The sequence below is a fragment of the Zea mays genome, chromosome 5 (genome assembly GCF_902167145.1).
Source record: "Zea mays cultivar B73 chromosome 5, Zm-B73-REFERENCE-NAM-5.0, whole genome shotgun sequence".
Lineage (NCBI taxonomy): Eukaryota > Viridiplantae > Streptophyta > Magnoliopsida > Poales > Poaceae > Zea > Zea mays.
Window position 1 is genome coordinate 5,338,893 of NC_050100.1, and position 21,426 is coordinate 5,360,318.

Here is a 21,426-nt window from a genome sequence, read left to right on the forward strand (position 1 = left end):
AAAAATAGGGGAAAAAATCCATATGAGCCTCCTTGGAACAAAGGGTTGGATTTCTACATATCCTATACGGTCTTATATAATAGCTTGCTGCATAGGGGGTTAGCAGTAATTCTAATCCCATGAACCTCACGAAAAGTTTTTTTTGTGTCACTCCCTCTCACTGATTTCCTATTTCTTTTCTGTTCGAACATATCAAAGCGGCTGTGGAGAAACCATACTTGCTTAACTCAAACAAATATCAGGCGGTGTCAATAACTATGTAGGCACGGCCTTTCAATAAATAGGATGCTCTAAAAAACTACTGAAGATAAAGAATCATTCAGCAGATGATAGCCCGAAAAACTCTTTAAGGTCATGTACAACTTAGAGCCCGTAGATCAGTTTTTCGTGATTGTCTAATACAACCCTAAGTCTTTATATCATTAATGAAGTTAAGAGACAATGTGTATAGAAAGTCGTGAAGATTATGTTTCTTATTTTTTTACATTTATCTTCTAGAGACTTCTCAAGAGTTACTTCGATTAATGGGTTGTACATGTTCTAAGGCTCAGTCTGTCTGGGCCTCTAGATGGGCTTTCTCAGTTTGTCTGGGCCTCTAGATGGGCTTTTAAATGGCCGACATTCTTAGTTTTACTGCTGAAACTCAAAGTCATAAGCGATAAATCAGGAGAAGAATCGGCTCGATCGTTTTTTTTTTGACGAAGGGGCGAAGCCCCCTATTTCATTAAGAAATAGGAAAGTATGTAACAACCGCACACACGCGGTAGAACCACCAAAAGAACAGCCACGGCCAGAAAGATATCTAGACTCTAACCACTATCGCTAGATCAGTGAAGAGACTATGATAACAGGGAAAGTTTTGGCCTACGAAGAACTACATAAGACTTTCTTATTTACAACCAACCAGACAGGCAGAAGCCACAAAAGACCTGAACAGTTTAGCCAGCAAAAGACAGACAACTATCCCAACAAGGTTTCACGGCTTCAACAGTTTTGTCATCCAGAAATCCGCCTGTCAAGAGGACACCACCCCAAGGCCCTTCCGAAAGCTTCACTTGCCGTCTTTCGGATTAACTTGCTTCCTAGCACCACCATTCTTTGCTCCTTCTTTTTCTGACGAATCGCCCAAGAATCCAACAAGAAGCAGCAAAGAAAAATGATGTTAGATGGGTCAAGTAAATGACTATTCCCAAAACACCAATCATTTCTAGTGCGCCAAATAGCCCAGAATAAAGCACCACAACCAAATAACACCAGCTGAGCCATCTTGTCTTTTGGTTTACAAAACCAATTGTCATACAAATCTTTGATATTTTTTGGAATAGCTTTCAAATTCAAGGCCACTTGAATAACTCTCCACAAGTAATGGGCAATGGGGCAATAAAAGAACAAGTGGTCAATAGATTCATCCACCCCACAAAAACAGCAGTTTAAAGAACCAATCCAGCATCTTTTTCTCAAATTGTCCTTAGTAAGAATCTTATTTCTTACCACTAACCAGAAGAAGACCTTAATTTTATGAGGCAATTTAGATTTCCACAAAAACTTATATGGAATCAAAGATTGATTTTCCATTTTCTTTCTGTATAAAGAATTAACAGAGAAGCTTTTCTTCCCTAGAGACCACACAATTTTATCTTCATGATCAGATAGACAAATCTGCTTACAATAATTAATCAGATCATCGTATAGTAACTTCAGATTACCCACAATCCTTCTTCTGAAAGTAAGGGATTCAAAATTTGAAGTGAAAACTTCGTTAACAGAAACATCTTTGTTATAAGCCAAGTCAAACAAAACTTGAAACTGGCTAGACAACGGTTGGTCACCCAACCAAGTGCTTTTCCAGAAGCTAGTCTTCAAACCATTACCCACATCAGTTTTACAATATTTGTAAAAGATGTCCCTTAACATCAGAAGCTTTTTCCAGAAATGAGAGTCATTTTGCTTTTGCTTAACAACAATAAGGGGTTTTCCCTTAATATACTTACTAGCAATAATCTTTTGCCATAAACCATTCGAATTCTCAATATTCCAAAGCCATTTAGAAAGAAGAGAGTCATTCATAACTTCAAGATTTAACACACCCAGGCCCCCTTGAATTTTGGGAGAGCACACTGACATCCAATCTGCCAGGTGAAATTTCTTGGACTGTTTACCCCCCTGCCATAAAAGTCTCTTTCTCAACAAATCAATTTTTTTAATAACAGACTTGGGGGCAGGGTAGATCGAAAACATATATAAAGGAACATTAGAAAGGCAACTATTTAGCAAAGTAAGTCTACCACCAAGACTCAGGAATCTACCCTGCCACCCAGCTAATCTTTTTTCCAACTTTTCAATCATGGGGCACCAGAGATTCTTATTAATCTTTTTCTTATCTATTGGCACACCAAGATATTTCATAGGTAGATTACCTATAGGACAAGTAAAAATATCAGCATACAAAAAGTCTATCTCTTTAGCATCACCAAAACATAATATTTCACTTTTGTGAAAGTTAATTTTCAAACCTGACATGCTTTCAAACAAACATAAAATGAATTTAAGATTTCTGGCGCCTTCTAAGCAATCTTGAATAAGGAAAATGGTATCATCAGCATACTGTAAACAACAGCAACCATTTTGAATGATGTGAGGGATCAACCCTTCAATCAGACCTTCCTCCTGAGCTTTTTTGATCAAACAAGCTAAACCATCAGCCACCAGATTGAACAAAAGGGGAGAAAAAGGATCCCCTTGCCTCACCCCTTTGTGAGTAGTGAAATAAGGGCCCAGAGTGAATCGACTCGATCGTATATACCGACATATCGTCGCTTCGCTGCTTCGATTCCCACACCACACCGTGTCTCGTTCCGTAGCATCCGACCATTCCCCAATATTGCAGCAATTTGGGCAGGTCGCCTTGCCGCTGCGCGCCTATGCCCGAGCTCGACGCCGCGTCGCCCTTGTGGAGAATCCCAAATTCTCCATCCCCATAGCAATGCGCGCGCCGCCGCAATCCTCTTCCACCGGATCCGTGACGGTGACGACCGATCCGTCGTCCTCCCCCGCTTTGCCTTCGGCGCAGGCCCCCGAGTCGGTGGTGCTGCGCCTGAAGTGACGGGCCAAGAAGGTGTCGTGGAAGGAGGCGACGGTGGACAACGAGGGCCTCGACGCAAGAGCTCCAAGAAGTGCTACATATTTCACAAGGAGGTCCCATTCGACGACGACTGCAGCGACGACGAGTGCCCCGGCGACGGCCACCCATGCCCTCGACCTCATGGTGATGCCGGCGAGGGGGCCAGCGGCTGCTCTTCCCACGGCCACGGCCACCACTGATCTCGGTGCGGGTTACTGGGCCTTCTCCGTATCTTTAGGTGTTGGGTGAAAAGCGATGCTTATGTTTAATCTGGCCCGGTGTAATTAGTTGAGTGAAAACGCCATTTTTGTGCGCTATGGTTGGAAGAGACATGCTTTTATGGCACAATTGTTGTATTGATGCTTGACGAGCAAACATGGCAATCGTTTGCTGAATCGAATGTTGACACCTATATGTGTTTTGTAGGGATGAAAACGGTCGGAAACGGTCGGTAAACACTAAAACCATTACCGTTTTCATATTTTTTATCGGAAACGAAATCGGAAACGGTAACTCCGGAAACGGAAACAATATCGGTATTTCGGAAACATCGGAAACGAAAGTTCGGTGCGGAAAATACACCGGTAACGGTCGAAATCTAAAATACGATCGGTAAACGTATCAAACTTCACAATAAAACAAAATTGATAAAAGATCACAAATACCACAAGTTCACAATTCATGATATAACAAGTTCACAATATAACAAGTTCACAAGGATCACAAATTTATAATATAAAAAGTTTACAAAGATCATAAGTTCACAATATAACAAGTTCATAAAGATCACAAGTTCACAGACTCAAAGTTCACAATTCACAATATCCACTCGATTTAGTTGACATGGCATGCTTACTCATGAAATATTTTTTCCTCACATAAATGTTTTTTTCATAGCCTCACAGGAAAACCCTAAAATCTAGTGTGTGAAAAAGACAGACTCTCGGCTCTCTATCATTATATATTACTAATACATAACATGTGCATAGGAAATGATGAATTCGTTCGAGAGACCAAATCGTTAATCTCAATTGCCTTCCAACACCATCTAACCCCAAAAAATCTTAAAGCGTCCAAAAAATACAAAAAACAATCCTTATCCAGAAATGTACAAGCGATGCGAAAAAATCACATGCTGGAAAATTCCGAAAAAATTTCCGAAAAATTTCCGAGACACAATTCCGGAAATTTCCGAGACACAAATCCGGTAATTTCCGACAAAAACCGGTAACCGATGGAAACGGTCGGTAAAACACCACGCCGATTCCGATACCGATTCCGATAGAAAATTCCGAAAACCAATTCCGTTTTCGAAAAATACCGTTACCGGTGAATCCAATCGAAAAATTTCGAAATCGGTTTCCGGAATTCCGAAAAATTCCGAAACCGTTTTCATCCCTAGTGTTTTGCTTAATTATGATTTGAAGCCTGTTTGTTATTGCTGCCTGCCGTTGTGCAAACAATTTTTGCTATAGAATAGAACAGAGATTCAAAACTGCTGTAGTTTGTGAGCCTAGCTTCTTATCGTGTAAAAGCTTCTTTTTTGTAACTTGTGCAGTTTTCAAAACCCCATTTGGTTCCTTTAGGACATGTACAATGATATTAGTCTCTTAAGGTGTTTAAAGTCAGTATTTTGCAAAAAAATCGTGGAGTCATCTCTCCACGAAGAGACGCCTCTTATCTTTGTTCGTGTTCTCTAAGGCTATCTCCAATAGCCTCTTATCATATTTCATATCTTATTCACTATTTCAAACTCTATTTTATAAACAATGATAACTATATTATAAAACTGTATTTTGCACGTCTATATACACTCACATAGCCTAATTGAGTAATTTTCGGTGAGGAATCGTAGAACGGGTCTACATTGACATCCTAGCCTTTACGTGGCGCCACACGGATCTTTGAATTTTATACGGGCCTCTATTGATCTGGGCCGAGCATGTGAAACACAGCCCACTACTTGTTTGCTATTGCTGTTATCTCCGTGTATATTAAATCATGCTCGGTCCACTATACTAGGTAAGATAGTATGTTACTAGTATTACATACCATCAGGATTGACTACATATGTTTTTCTCTTGTTTACGTTGAAAGAGAAAATGAAAATAAGGTGCATAAGCAGGTTATTACCAAGTTACATTTTTTTGCATATTTTTTACTCTTATTTTTATTGAAACAAAAAAACAACAATATTGTGCATATGCAAGTTATCACTAAGCTACATTTTGTGTCAAAATTGCATATTCTTTACTATTATTTCCTTGAAACAAAAAAATTATAATAACGAGCATATGCAAGTTACTAAGTTACTCCTTTTTTTGCGAAAATTACTAAGTTACGTTAATAGCGGTAAGTACATCCAACTCCTACATTGTTAACCGAGAATAGAAGATTGAACTAAGGTACTCTTGGTTTCCACTTCTTAAACTTTAGTGAATATATTTTAGTTAGTTTTAATCTCTAAACTATCAAACATGATAACTAAGGGAGACGTCCTAAACTTTAGTCCTTTTATCACTAAAGGAGTGACTAAACTTACACTTTTATAGTGTTCGTCCCATGGATGGCAACGAGGATTTCTCCGTCGGGGAATGGCTCCCCATCCCAGAAAAATTATCGTCCCCACGAACGCTCATGGGGAGCTTTTTCTCTCATCCCCGTCCCTGTCGGGGAATTTATTCCCGTAGGGAACCATGCGGGGAATCTGTCATCGTTAGAAGTATAATATTTAAATATAAATTTAAATTGATTGTATCAATTAATACAAATTTAACAAACAAGATTGAAAATTACAAGAAACATTTACTTTAGAGTCTAGTTTGCTATTTTATAACATGTCATACACTGAGTTTTAATATAATTTTAAAAAATAAATTGACTAACTTGAATAAATAAGTTTCGTGGGGCGAGTACACGGGGAACAGGGACGCTCCCTATCCTCGTCCCTGCGAACCCTACGTGGATTAAATTTTCCCCATTTAGATCCCCGCGGGGACTAAATTAGTCTCATATCTGTGCTCTAATAGGGGAATTCCCCGTGAGGAATCGGGGATCGGGTCCCCATTGCCATCTCTAGTCCGGCCCTCAGCTGGTCCCCTACCTTCTCAAAATTGAACATCTGCCTTAATTAGAGACAACCTTATCTTTATACATAATTGTTAATGGTCCATAGCCAATTTTAGTTTCTAAAACCGAACAAGATATTTTAGAGACTAAAATTTAGTCCCTAAAGTTTGGAAGGATGACTAAAGGAACCAAACGTGATATAAGACATGTCATCTGCCACCGAAGTAATAAGTGTCGCTGACTAATTAAATTCCATTGCATACAATTATTGAAATGGAATTAATTATACTTGCACGTATAAAAGTATAAAACTCACGGCCATGCATGACCCAAAGAGCCGGCATTGTAGTCAGTGATCCTGTAATCTCTACAACTATTAAGACCCAAGTGTAGACCGCCCCCGCCGCTACCCAACACCCCCCCACGCTGCCGCACGCCTGCCATCCCCCGCGCAACCCCACGCCCGCCGCGAAATCCGCCGCCCGCCGCGAAATCCGCCGCCGCGCATCTCGCACGCCCTCAGACCCACTCGCCCTCAGACCCACTCCCCAGGGATCGGGCGTTCGCGTCGCTGAGCAACATCGCCGACCTCAAGTCCGTGGCGGACGCGGCGACGGAGGACTTGGACGACGAGTTCGACCACATCGACGAGAGCCACTACGTTGACACGGAGGACTCCACGAAGCACAAGAAGAAGAGCCCGATATTCCGCAGATGCGGCGAGCTTGCGGTGCCCCTTACCCTCCCCCTCACCTACGATAGCGATCCCTCCCCCTCCCCCTCCTCCTCCCCCGATCGGTTCCCCTTCGGTCGCCGCTACGACGTCGGGTTCTTCTCTCTTCCCTTGATATGGCGCCCCCCCCTCAATCGACCATTCCCGCAGCGGACCCACACCGACCCGTTCTTGCTGGCCTCTGGAAGAAGAATCCACCGAAGGCGACAACGACGACGGAGGTCCGGCTGACTCGTCCGGGTCCTTGCAACAGCGACAAGCGGGTTGGAGCTCTGCTTCGGGCAGGGGAGAACCACGTGGAGACCTGGAGTCACGCTGCCTAGACTCGCCGCTGGGTGGATTCGTCGCGGTGGAGGTTGGATTGCGGACACGCCGTCCAGTTAGGACGCCGTCTTCCCCAGATCCAGGGGATGGGGTTGCTTGGTGATAGTCGCCTAGAGGGGGGGGGGGGTGAATAGGGCGAAACTGAAATTTACAAATATAAACACAACTACAAGCCGGGGTTAGCGTTAGTAATAAGAAACGAGTCCGCAAGAGAGACACGGAGATTTGTTTTACCGAGGTTCGGTTCTTGCAAACCTACTCCCCGTTGAGGAGGCCACAAAGGCCGGGTCTCTTTCAACCCTTCCCTCTCTCAAACGGTCCCTTGGACCGAGTGAGCTTCTCTTCTCAAATCAAAGTCGGGAACAAAACTTCCCCGCAAGGGCCACCACACAATTGGTGCCTCTTGCCTTGATTACAATGGAGTTGTGATCTCAAGAACAAGTGAGAAAGAAAAGAAGCAATCCAAGCGCAAGAGCTCAAATGAACACGGCAAATCACTCTCACTAGTCACTTAGGGTTTGTGTGGAATTGGAGAGGATTTGATCTCTTTGGGTGTGTCTAGAATTGAATGCCTAGCTCTTGTAAGTGGTTGAGAAGTGGAAAACTTGGATGCAATGAATGGTGGGGTGGTTGGGGTATTTATAGCCCCAACCACCAAACTTGACCGTTGGCTGGAGGCGTCTGCTCGATGGCGCACCGGACAGTCCGGTGCACACCGGACAGTCCGGTGCCCCTGCCACGTCATCACTGCCGTTGGATTCTGACCGTTGGAGCTTCTGACTTGTGGGCCCTCCTGGATGTCCGGTGCACACCGGACATGTACTGTTTGATGTCCGGTGCACCGGTATGGGCACGTCTGACGTCTGCGCGTGCTGCGCGCGCATTAAATGCACCGCAGGGAGCCGTTGGCGCCGAAAGGAGCCGTTGCTCCGCTGGTACACCGGACAGTCCGGTGCACACCGGACAGTCCGGTGAATTTTAGCGGAGCGGCTGCCACGCGAACCCGAGGCTGGCGAGTTCCGGAGACCGCGCTTCCTTGGGGCACCGGACATGTCCGGTGCACACCGGACAGTCCGGTGAATTATAGCGCGCCGGCTTCCGAGAAATCCCGAGACTGAAGAGTTTGAGTCTGAGTCCCCTGGTGCACCGGACAGGTACTGTTCACTGTCCGGTGGCACACCGGACAGTCCGGTGCGCCAGACCAGGGGTGCCCTCGGTTGCCCCTTTGCTCCTTTATTGAATCCAAAACTTGGTCTTTTTATTGGCTGAGTGTGAACCTTTTACACCTGTATAATCTATACACTTGGGCAAACTAGTTAGTCCAATTATTTGTGTTGGGCAATTCAACCACCAAAATTATTTAGGAACTAGGTGTAAGCCTAATTCCCTTTCAATCTCCCCCTTTTTGGTGATTGATGCCAACACAAACCAAAGCAAATATAGAAGTGCATAATTGAACTAGTTTGCATAATGTAAGTGTAAAGGTTGCTTGGAATTTAGCCAATATAACTACTTACAAGATATGCATGGAATGTTTCTTTCTTATGTAACATTTTGGACCACGTTTGCACCACATGTTTTGTTTTTGCAAATTTCTTTTTTTTGTAAATCTATTTCAAAGATCTTTTGCAAATGGTCAAAGGTAAATGAATAAGAGTTTGCAAAGCATTTTCAAGATTTGAAATTTTCTCCCCCTGTTTTAAATGCTTTTCCTTTGACTAAACAAAACTCCCCCTCAAGAAGATCCATCTCTTAGTGTTCAAGAGGGTTTTGATATATAATTTTGAAATACTACTTTCTCCCCCTTTTGAACACAATAGGAAAATCAATTGATAAATACTTCACACTAGGTGGTGGTGCGGTCCTTTTGCTTTGGGCTCATTTCTCCCCCTTTTTGGCATGAATCGCCAAAAACGGAATCATTAGAGCCCTACGAGTACTATCTTCCCCTTTGGTCATAAGTAAAAGAGTTAGGATTATACCAAAGACGAAGTCCTTTTCTTTGATGCTCATTTCTCCCCAAGGAATAGAGAGATGCTTGGAGTGATGGCGAAGTATGAGTTACGGAGTGGAAGCCTTTGTCTTCGCCGAAGACTCCAATTTCCTTTCAATGTACCTATGACTTGGTTTAAAATAGACTTGAAAACGCATTAGTCATAGCATATGAAATAGACATGATCAAAGGTACATTTATGAGCTATGTGTGCAAGCTAGCAAAAGAAGTTGCGAGAATCAAGAATATTGAGCTCATGCCTAAGTCTGGTAAAAGATTGTTCATCAAGAGGCTTGGTAAAGATATCGGCTAATTGATCTTTAGTGTTGATGTAAGAAATCTCGATATCCCCCTTTTGTTGGTGATCCCTAAGAAAATGATACCGAATGGCTATGTGCTTAGTGCGGCTATGCTCGACAGGATTGTCGGCCATTTTGATTGCACTCTCATTATCACATAGCAAAGGGACTTTGGTTAATTTGTAACCGTAGTCCCGCAGGGTTTGCCTCATCCAAAGTAATTGCGCGCAACAATGGCCTGCGGCAATGTACTCGGCTTCGGCGGTGGAAAGAGCGACCGAATTTTGCTTCTTTGAAGCCCAAGACACCAAGGATCTTCCCAAGAACTGGCAAGTCCCCGATGTGCTCTTCCTATTAATTTTGCACCCTGCCCAATCGGCATCCGAATAACCAATCAAATCAAATGTGGATCCCCGAGGGTACCAAAGCCCAACCTTAGGTGTATAAGCCAAATATCTCAAGATTCGTTTTACGGCCGTAAGGTGGGATTCCTTAGGGTCGGATTGGAATCTTGCACACATGCACACGGAAAGCATAATGTCCGGTCGAGATGCACATAAATAAAGCAATGAACCAATCATCGACCGGTATACCTTTTGATCAACGGATTTACCTCCCGTGTCGAGGTCGAGATGCCCATTAGTTCCCATGGGTGTCTTGATGGGTTTGGCATCCTTCATCCCAAACTTAGCAAGAATGTCTTGAGTGTACTTCGTTTGGCTAATGAAGGTGCCCTCTTGGAGTTGCTTGACTTGGAATCCTAAGAAATACTTCAACTCCCCCATCATAGACATCTCGAATTTCTTTGTCATGATCCTACTAAACTCTTCACATGTAGACTCGTTAGTAGACCCAAATATAATATCATCAACATAAATTTGGCATACAAACAAGTCATTTTCAAGAGTTTTGGTAAAGAGTGTAGGATCGGCTTTTCCGACCTTGAAGCCATTAGCAATAAGGAAATCTCTAAGGCATTCATACCATGCTCTTGGGGCTTGCTTGAGCCCATAAAGCGCCTTAGAGAGCCTATAGACATGGTTAGGATACTCACTGTCTTCAAAGCCGGGAGGTTGCTCAACATAGACCTCTTCCTTGATTGGTCCGTTGAGGAAGGCACTTTTCACATCCATTTGATAAAGCTTAAAGCCATGGTAAGTAGCATAGGCTAATAGTATGCGAATTGACTCAAGCCTAGCTACGGGTGCATAGGTTTCACCGAAATCCAAACCTTCGACTTGTGAATACCCTTTGGCCACGAGTCGAGCTTTGTTCCTTGTCACCACACCATGCTCGTCTTGCTTGTTGCGGAAGACCCATTTGGTTCCTACAACATTTTGGTTAGGACGTGGAACTAAATGCCATACCTCATTCCTCGTGAAATTGTTGAGCTCCTCTTGCATTGCCACCACCCAATCCGAATCTTGGAGAGCTTCCTCTACCCTGTGTGGCTCAATAGAGGAAACAAAAGAGTAATGTTCACAAAAATGAGCAACCCGAGATCGAGTAGTTACCCCCTTTTGAATGTCGCCGAGGATGGTGTCGACGGGGTGATCTCGTTGGATTGCTTGGTGGACTCTTGGGTGTGGCGGCCTTGGTTCTTCCTCATCCTCCTTTTCTTGATCAATTGCATCTCCCCCTTGATCATTGTCATCATCTTGAGGTGGCTCATCTTCTTGATTTTGCCCTTCATCAATTTGAGCTTCATCCTCATTTTGAGTTGGTGGAGATGCTTGCATGGAGGAGGACGGTTGATCTTGTGCATTTGGAGGCTCTTCGGATTCCTTAGGACACACATCCCCAATGGACATGTTCCTTAGCGCTATGCATGGAGCCTGTTCTTCACCTATCTCATCAAGATCAACATGCTCTACTTGAGAGCCGTTAGTTTCATCAAACACAACGTCACATGAGACTTCAACTAGTCCAGTGGACTTGTTAAAGACCCTATATGCCCTTGTGTTTGAGTCATAACCAAGAAAAAAACCTTCTACAGTTTTAGGAGCAAATTTAGATTTTCTACCTCTTTTAACAAGAATAAAGCATTTGCTACCAAAAACTCTAAAATATGAAATGTTGGGCTTTTTACCGGTTAGGAGTTCATATGATGTCTTCTTGAGGATTCGGTGAAGATATAACCGGTTGATGGCGTAGCAGGCGGTGTTGACCGCTTCGGCCCAAAACCGGTCCGGTGTCTTGTACTCATCAAGCATGGTTCTTGCCATGTCCAATAGAGTTCGATTCTTCCTCTCCACTACACCATTTTGTTGAGGTGTGTAGGGAGAAGAGAACTCATGCTTGATGCCCTCCTCCTCAAGGAAGCCTTCAATTTGAGAGTTCTTGAACTCCGTCCCGTTGTCGCTTCTTATTTTCTTGATCCTTAAGCCGAACTCATTTTGAGCCCGTCTCAAGAATCCCTTTAAAGTCTCTTGGGTTTGAGATTTTTCCTGTAAAAAGAATACCCAAGTGAAGCGAGAATAATCATCCACTATTACAAGACAATACTTACTCCCGCCGATGCTTATGTAAGCAATCGGGCCGAATAGATCCATGTGGAGTAGCTCAAGCGGCCTGTCGGTCGTCATGATGTTCTTGTGTGGATGATGGACTCCAACTTGCTTCCCCGCCTGGCATGCGCTACAAATCCTGTCTTTCTCAAAATGAACATTTGTTAATCCTAAAATGTGCTCTCCCTTTAGAAGCTTATGAAGATTCTTCATCCCAACATGGGCTAGTCGGCGGTGCCAGAGCCAACCCATGTTAGTCTTAGCAATTAAGCATGTGTCGAGCTCAGCTCTATCAAAATCTACTAAGTATAGCTGACCCTCTAACACACCCTTAAATGCTATTGAATCATCATTTCTTCTAAAGACAGTGACACCTATATCAGTAAAAAGACAGTTGTAGCCCATTTGACATAATTGTGAAACAGAAAGCAAGTTGTAATCTAAAGAATCTACAAGAAAAACATTGGAAATAGAATGATCAGGAGATATAGCAATTTTACCCAATCCTTTGACCAAACCTTGATTTCCATCCCCGAATGTGATAGCTCGTTGGGAATCTTGGTTTTTCTCATATGAGGAGAACATCCTTTTCTCCCCGGTCATGTGGTTTGTGCACCCGCTGTCGAGTATCCAACTTGAGCCCCCGGATGCATAAACCTACAAAACAAATTTAGTTCTTGACTTTAGGTACCCAAATTGTTTTGGGTCCTTTGGCATTAGAAACAAGAACTTTGGGTACCCAAACACAAGTCTTGGAACCCTTGTGTTTGCCCCCAACAAACTTGGCAACGACCTTGCCGGATTTGTTAGTAAGCACATAAGAAGCATCAAAAGTTTTAAAAGAAATGGCATGATCATTTGATGCATTAGGAATTTTCTTTCTAGGTAACTTGGCATGGGTTGATTGCTTAGAGCTAGATGTCTCACCCTTATACATAAAAGCATGATTAGGGCCAGAGTGAGACTTCCTAGAATGAATTCTCCTAATTTTGCTCTCGGGATAACCGGCAGGGTATAAAATGTAACCCTCGTTATCCTGAGGCATGGGAGCCTTGCCCTTAACAAAGTTAGACAAATTTTTAGGAGGGGCATTAAGTTTGACATTGTCTCCCCTTTGGAAGCCAATGCCATCCTTAATGCCAGGGCGTCTCCCATTATAGAGCATACTTCTAGCAAATTTAAATTTCTCATTTTCTAAGTTATGCTCGGCAATTTTAGCATCTAGTTTTGCTATATGATCATTTTGTTGTTTAATTAAAGCCATATGATCATGAATAGCATCAATATTAACATTTCTACATCTAGTACAAATAGTGACATGCTCAATGGTAGATGTAGATGGTTTGCAAGAGTTAAGTTCAACAATCTTAGCACGAAGTATATCATTCTTATCTCTAAGATCGGCAATTGTAATTTTGCAAACATCAAAATCTTTAGCCTTAGCAATCAAATTTTCATTCTCTAATCTAAGGCTAGCAAGAGAAATGTTTAATTCTTCAATCCTAGCAAGCAAATCATCATTATTATCTCTAGGATTGGGAATTGAAACATTACAAACATGAGAATCAACCTTAGCACTTAAAATAGCATTTTCATTTCTAAGGTTGTCAATCATCTCACGACAAGTGCTTAGCTCACTAGATAATTTTTCACATTTCTCAATTTCAAGAGCATAAGCCTTCTTAACCTTAACATGTTTTTTGTTTTCTTTAATTAGACAATCCTCTTGGGAATCCAAAAGGTCATCCTTTTCATGAATAGCACTAACCAATTCATTCAATTTTTCCTTTTGAGCTACGTTAAGGTTGGCAAAGAGGGAACGCAAGTTATCTTCCTCATCACTAGCATTGTCATCACTAGAGGATTCATATTTAGTGGAGGATTTAGATTTAACCTTCTTTTTGCCGTCCTTTGCCATGAGGCACTTGTGGCCGACGTTTGGGAAGAGGAGTCCCTTGGTGACGGCGATGTTGGCGGCGTCCTCGTCTTCGGAGGAGTCGCTTGAGCTCTCGTCGGAATCCCATTCCCGACAAACATGGGCATCGCCGCCCTTCTTCTTGTAGTACCTCTTCTTCTCCTTTCTTCTCCCCTTCTTGTCGTCGCCTCGGTCACTGTCACTAGATATAGGACATTTAGCAATAAAATGACCGGGCTTACCACATTTGTAGCAAACCTTCTTGGAGCGGGACTTGTAGTCTTTCCCCCTTCTTTGTTTGAGGATTTGGCGGGAGCTCTTAATGACGAGCGCCATCTCCTCATTGTCAAGCTTGGAGGCGTCGATTGGTTGTCGACTTGGTGTAGACTCCTCCTTCTTCTCCTCCGTTGCTTTGAATGCAACGGGTTGAGCTTCGGATGTGGTGGCATCATCAAGCTCGTTGATCTTCCTCGAGCCTTCGATCATGCATTCAAAGCTCACAAAATTCCCGATAACTTCCTCGGGGTCATTTTGGTATATCTAGGATTACCACGGATTAATTGAACTTGAGTAGGGTTAAGGAAAATAAGTGATCTTAGAATAACCTTAACCACCTCGTGGTCATCCCACTTTACGCTCCCGAGGTTGCGCGCTTGGTTCACCAAGGTCTTGAGCCGATTGTACATGTGTTGTGGCTCCTCCCCTTTGCGAAGCCGGAACCGACCGAGCTCCCCCTCAATCGTTTCCCGCTTGGTGATCTTGGTGAGCTCATCACCTTCATGCGCGGTCTTGAGTAAATCCCAAATCTCCTTGGCGCTCTTCAACCCTTGTACTTTGTTATACTCCTCTCTACTTAGAGAGGCGAGGAGTATTGTTGTAGCTTGAGAGTTGAAGTGCTCGATTTGGGCCACCTCATCCTCATCATAATCCTCATCCCCTACGGATGGTACCTGCGCACCAAACTCAACAACATCCCATATGCTTTTGTGGAGCGAGGTTAGATGAAATCGCATTAAATCGCTCCACCTAGCGTAATCTTCACCATCAAAAGTTGGTGGTTTGCCTAATGGGACGGAAAGTAAAGGTGTATGTTTGGAAATGCGAGGGTAGCGTAGGGGGATCTTACTATACTTCTTGCGCTCTTGGCGCTTAGAAGTGACGGAGGGCGCATCGGAGTCGGAGGTAGAAGTTGATGAAGTGTCGGTCTCGTAGTAGACCACCTTTCTCATCCTCTTGTGCTTGTCGCCTTTCCGATGCGGCTTGTGGGAAGAAGATTTTTCCTTCTTCTCTTTGTGGTGAGAATAAGATTTCTTCTCCTTCCCTTTGTTGGAGGAGCTCTTCTTCTTCTCCCTCCTTTTGGTGCGGGACTCTTCCGACGAAGTGCTCCCGTGGCTTGTAGTGGGCTTTTCGCCGGTCTCCATCTCCTTCTTGGCGTGATCTCCCGACATCACTTCGAGCGGTTAGGCTCTAATGAAGCACCGGGCTCCGATACCAATTGATAGTCGCCTAGAGGGGGGGGTGAATAGGGCGAAACTGAAATTTACAAATATAAACACAACTACAAGCCGGGGTTAGCGTTAGTAATAAGAAACGAGTCCGCAAGAGAGACACGGAGATTTGTTTTACCGAGGTTCGGTTCTTGCAAACCTACTCCCCGTTGAGGAGGCCACAAAGGCCGGGTCTCTTTCAACCCTTCCCTCTCTCAAACGGTCCCTTGGACCGAGTGAGCTTCTCTTCTCAAATCAAAGTCGGGAACAAAACTTCCCCGCAAGGGCCACCACACAATTGGTGCCTCTTGCCTTGATTACAATGGAGTTGTGATCTCAAGAACAAGTGAGAAAGAAAAGAAGCAATCCAAGCGCAAGAGCTCAAATGAACACGGCAAATCACTCTCACTAGTCACTTAGGGTTTGTGTGGAATTGGAGAGGATTTGATCTCTTTGGGTGTGTCTAGAATTGAATGCCTAGCTCTTGTAAGTGGTTGAGAAGTGGAAAACTTGGATGCAATGAATGGTGGGGTGGTTGGGGTATTTATAGCCCCAACCACCAAACTTGACCGTTGGCTGGAGGCGTCTGCTCGATGGCGCACCGGACAGTCCGGTGCACACCGGACAGTCCGGTGCCCCTGCCACGTCATCACTGCCGTTGGATTCTGACCGTTGGAGCTTCTGACTTGTGGGCCCTCCTGGATGTCCGGTGCACACCGGACATGTACTGTTTGATGTCCGGTGCACCGGTATGGGCACGTCTGACGTCTGCGCGTGCTGCGCGCGCATTAAATGCACCGCAGGGAGCCGTTGGCGCCGAAAGGAGCCGTTGCTCCGCTGGTACACCGGACAGTCCGGTGCACACCGGACAGTCCGGTGAATTTTAGCGGAGCGGCTGCCACGCGAACCCGAGGCTGGCGAGTTCCGGAGACCGCGCTTCCTTGGGGCACCGGACATGTCCGGTGCACACCGGACAGTCCGGTGAATTATAGCGCGCCGGCTTCCGAGAAATCCCGAGACTGAAGAGTTTGAGTCTGAGTCCCCTGGTGCACCGGACAGGTACTGTTCACTGTCCGGTGGCACACCGGACAGTCCGGTGCGCCAGACCAGGGGTGCCCTCGGTTGCCCCTTTGCTCCTTTATTGAATCCAAAACTTGGTCTTTTTATTGGCTGAGTGTGAACCTTTTACACCTGTATAATCTATACACTTGGGCAAACTAGTTAGTCCAATTATTTGTGTTGGGCAATTCAACCACCAAAATTATTTAGGAACTAGGTGTAAGCCTAATTCCCTTTCACTTGGCATGGCGGCCAAGGGCCCCTCGCCCACGCGTCGCCTCCTGCCGCAGCCGCACTTGCCCGTCTCCTCGCAGGCGGCCTCCGTGGCTCAGATCCACTGCTTCCTCAACACCCGGAGACGGCTGCCGTCGCCTTCGCTGTCTCCTCGCCAGTGGCGGGCGGAATTTCTCTAATTAGCTTGCTCTATGGCATATTTTATAGGTTCTGTAATTGCTGATCGGCGTGATGAATTTTAGGCCAATAGTTCTTATCTTCCTCCTGCTCGTGCTCATTGTCACATCACAGTTTGAGTGGAAGCAGCATATTGGTGAGGCTGAGGCGAATCCAACAGCTACACGAAGGAGGCAACAGGCGCTTGGAAGGGAGGATGCTGTTAAAGAGAAAGTGAGCACCTGCATTGTTATTTAGTTTTTCTTCACTTTTAGTTGGGTGGGAATCAGTGGCCATCTTTCTGGTAGAAGCTCATTAATTTATTCATTTCATTTGTTGCATTGATGTTATTTTGTTTCTCAATTTATCATGTTGTGATGCCTTCTGAATAAATTGATTTAGTCGGATAGTACCGCCACACTGATAGAGCTGGGAGCACAGACATTAAAGCCGTCATCAAAGTGTAGTCTGCAGAGATTGAGTAAAACCTCTGGCTTTTTAGTTCTACTGGCTTTGTTTGTCAGGCGGTTGACTTAACAGACTTAGCTTTTCTGAAATGGTAAATGCATCACTCCTTTATGAATCTTTTCTGCTTCTGCTTTCTTCTGTAGGTCGTCCTATTGTAGAGCTTTAAATTTGTAAACCAAGGGCTGAACATCTTTGACTTGGGAGCAATTATGGGGTGTAGCATTTATGAGTCCTAAAAATACTCTTAAGTGGTTCTGGCTCAGAATGTGCTATAATCCTTCAACTCATATTCTTCACCTGCTTTTTGAGTTACTACGGTAGGTCCCAAGTTTGATAGTTTGGACAGTACGGTATGCAAGGTTGCTTGCAGTTCAAGGTTATGTGGTAACGATATGTTTTCGTTATGGTGATTTCAGTGGCCATTTTCTAGCTCGCTCGATAACCTTGCAGCTGACCTTAATATCATGAGTCATGACTAGAGTTGACCACTTTGTTTTACATACTTTTTCTGGAAATACCTATGGCCTGTGATGATAGACGGGAACAACCAATGGCTTTGTAGTTCTCAGATAAAATGAAATGAATAACAATGGATGCTTGATTGTAAGCCCTAGGGTTTGAGCACTTTAAAAGCTGTACACCAGCTTCATCATTTCCTCGGAACATCATGTAGCTGGCTTCATCTGTCAAGTGATTCCTACACTGGTGGCCTTTTGGCAATTCTATTGTTATTATTAGAAAGTTTCACTGTTCCATGTTAAACGCCCGCCTCGCCCCTGCGGTCCGTTGGCCGCAAGGGAGTTTGCCTAGCTGTGGCAACATCATCTTGTCTCTTGTAATATGCTCGCGTGCTGAGACAAGAATGTTGAGGCTGCACAGAAGCTTCATGGAAGTTGAAAGTTCTTAGTTCAACATGAAACATTATGACCTTGTGCTTTGATGCTGACTTTATCAATCAACTAATGCTCTAGAACATCTAAATGATAAATATTGCTAGCTTGTTATCAAACTCGAGATCTGTGTTTTGTGAGAACCTGTTTTATGTAATGTTGTTCACTAACTATCTTGTTTGCTGTTTAGACCCTATCAAAGGCAACGCGCAATACTGTAGTCTGTAGGCAAAATTAACGTGTCTATTGTTTAGACCTTTTTAAGGCAACATGCTACACATATCTTTGTTTGGGTGTCCTGAGCTACATATGATACTCTGTGGTTTCTGCTATGAGTAACAGGGATATCAGGTTTTTGTACTTACCTATATGGTCATATATGAACCTATAAAGTGTTGTTAGGATAGATACAAGGTGTGCATGGTCTTCTCTTTGCTGGTTCATACTTACATATGTAGACCATATTTTATGAACTTATAAAAAGTTAATGCTTCACTGATGTTTATCAAAGAACTCTACTTTTTCTATGCACCAGTGAGAACATAGTTAGAAACTGCATGCTGCTTTCCTTTCCATCTGAGTCTACAGAAATAAAATAACGTGAGTGCTATTGATTCCCTATTTATGGCCTATGGGTTTATCGGTTTTTGTAGCCATTAAAATCCTAGAATGCGAGATCACACAGTTGGGAAGCTCTTCAAAGGAACCAAATAATATAGTTGTAAGTGTTTTCTTATCACATGTCTCTTGGTATTTCAAAGTACTCCCGTTGATTGACATTCATTAGATATTGTAACCTTGTTGCTTAAATCCCACTTTGGTCTTTGACTGTAGATTATTCTTCTTTGTATCATCATAGGAGGAAAGACAAAATGTTTTAGTATTGCACTGTTTATCCCTCTGCCTTTGGTTGTTACAAATCGTCTGGCCTTCCCTGACCTCTTGGGAATGCACCTATGTTTCAGTTTACATTGGATTAGCTGCAAGCACTATCTTGTTATTGCTTAAAGAAACTATTTGTTCTTTGTGTGTGCCTATGAGCCTAAATCATTACAGCCTGGACCTGTTGTCAAACTTGCAAGGTTTGATCCTTTTATCTCTCGTATTCCACATTGGGTTAGAGATCTTCTTCAGAGAACTAAATCTTTTACTCCTTCCAGTAATGTTTTCAAATCATCTAATTGACCTTAGTCGCCATGGAGCGATCATCTAGAGTAATTGTAGCTAAGCGTTATGCACAACTAATCATTATGCACTGATAACCCTGATTAGTTGTACAACTTGTTAACTTTGATTCTGATTGCAAATGTAAGCTATTTTATCTACTCCATTTTTCTAATGTTGGGCTCCCTCATAATGAAATTGTTGCTCTGATTTCTCGTTAGGCTAGCCTTGTGAAGACATTGCAGAATGAAAAGCATGTGAGGTAGCTCTTTAGAATACTTGAGTGAACAATGTTTTTGCACATATCTGGCATTCTCAATTTGGTTGTCAAAATTCAGAACATTTGTTACTTATTTTCTTGAAGTCATCTTTGGTTAACCCGAAGAAAATATGACTGCTTGTTTTTACTTATCTATCTCTTGTGAAATTTCTTAGTTTAACATGAAACATTGTGACCTTATGCTTTGATGCTGACTTCATCAATCAACCAATGCTCTAGAACATCTAAATGATAAATATTGCTAGGTTTTCTACAGTCTATTGTGTAGGTGTTGTTGAATCACCTGGGAGACAAATCACATAGCTTTCGTGACAGAGTTAATGAAGACTTCACCGAACAATATGGAGGCGAGAAAGCAACAGTTGCTACAGTGAACAGCTTGAAGAGAGAGTTTGGGTGTGTCCCCTTTGTTCAGTTTATATAATATTTGATAAATCATTTAGATCCCTTAACTTTGTTGACTATCATCTATTTGTTTTTACCATTAAGGTTCAAAGCATAAATAGCACATGCAGACTCCTGTACTGTGTGGACCACCTTGAGGAGGTTAGCAAGCTTGCTAAGGTGAAGTCCCAACTCTTCGGAGTCAAAGGAGTTATGATGTTCAAAATAATTTTTTATTCTGTATTTCAAGGGAATCTCTAAAATGCCTAGAGCACTTGGGATGTTGAGCTACAATTTCAGGTGTCAGTGTCGGATTCAAATACCTTTTTTGAAATAGAGATTAGCATCCCACTATATGGCCACAGGCCTCATGTGGCTACCTATTTCCTGCATCCAAAATGTAGTCAGATTAGCCTTCTCACCCTACAACAGAGTCAAACCAAACCCATCATTCAGTTATGGCTTCATCAACGGGAACCCAGAAATCGAGGTCTAATGATTTGTCTCTAATGATTTGTTTACTGATGTTCATATACTAGAGAGAAAATTTGTTTATGTTGGCAATGTGCCATTATCTGTTACTGAGGCTGATCTTGAAAATGAGTTCAAGAGATTTGGTTGCCTTATTCCTTACGATGTTGCTATTAGAAGCCGAAAGATCTGCTGTTAATTTGTCTTTTGATTCTCCACTGTCGATAACACAAGTTAACCTATTAATTGATTTGATTTTGCATCTAAATTACGGGCACATACGTACAACAAACTGTTGCATGATTTTGACAATTTTCTTTTCAATTTCCATAACAAAGTATAGACATATACGTCACATCTCTACTATTCCGTGTTCTGGCATTCCCGCTCCCTGTTCTGCCTTTTCCATTTCCTCCTCTCTGCACAATCTATTTCCATGTTCTGTCATCCCACGTAGGGCTGGAAAAAAAATCTCGACGCTCGCGAGCCGACTCGAGCTCGGAGGGGCTAGGCTTGCGAGCCTCGAGCGAGCCGAGCCGGGTTTTCGAGCTCGTTGAACAAACGAGTTGAGTCGCTATGGCTTGCGAGCTGCACAAAATTAATCAACCTACACAATAATGATGAATATTGGATAATTTATAGATATCTGACTCGTTTTTTAGTCTTTAATGATGAATATATAACAATTATAATTTAGATTACTTGTAATGTCGTGTTATAATTATTTATTTCACATTTATAGACTATTAATTCACTATATAATGCAATATTAGTTTTCAAGGTACAACTCACGAGTAAACACAAATGACTCTAAGGGGATTCGAACCCACAACCTCTTAGGTAAATTCGAGCAGTAGCTAACGCTACACCAC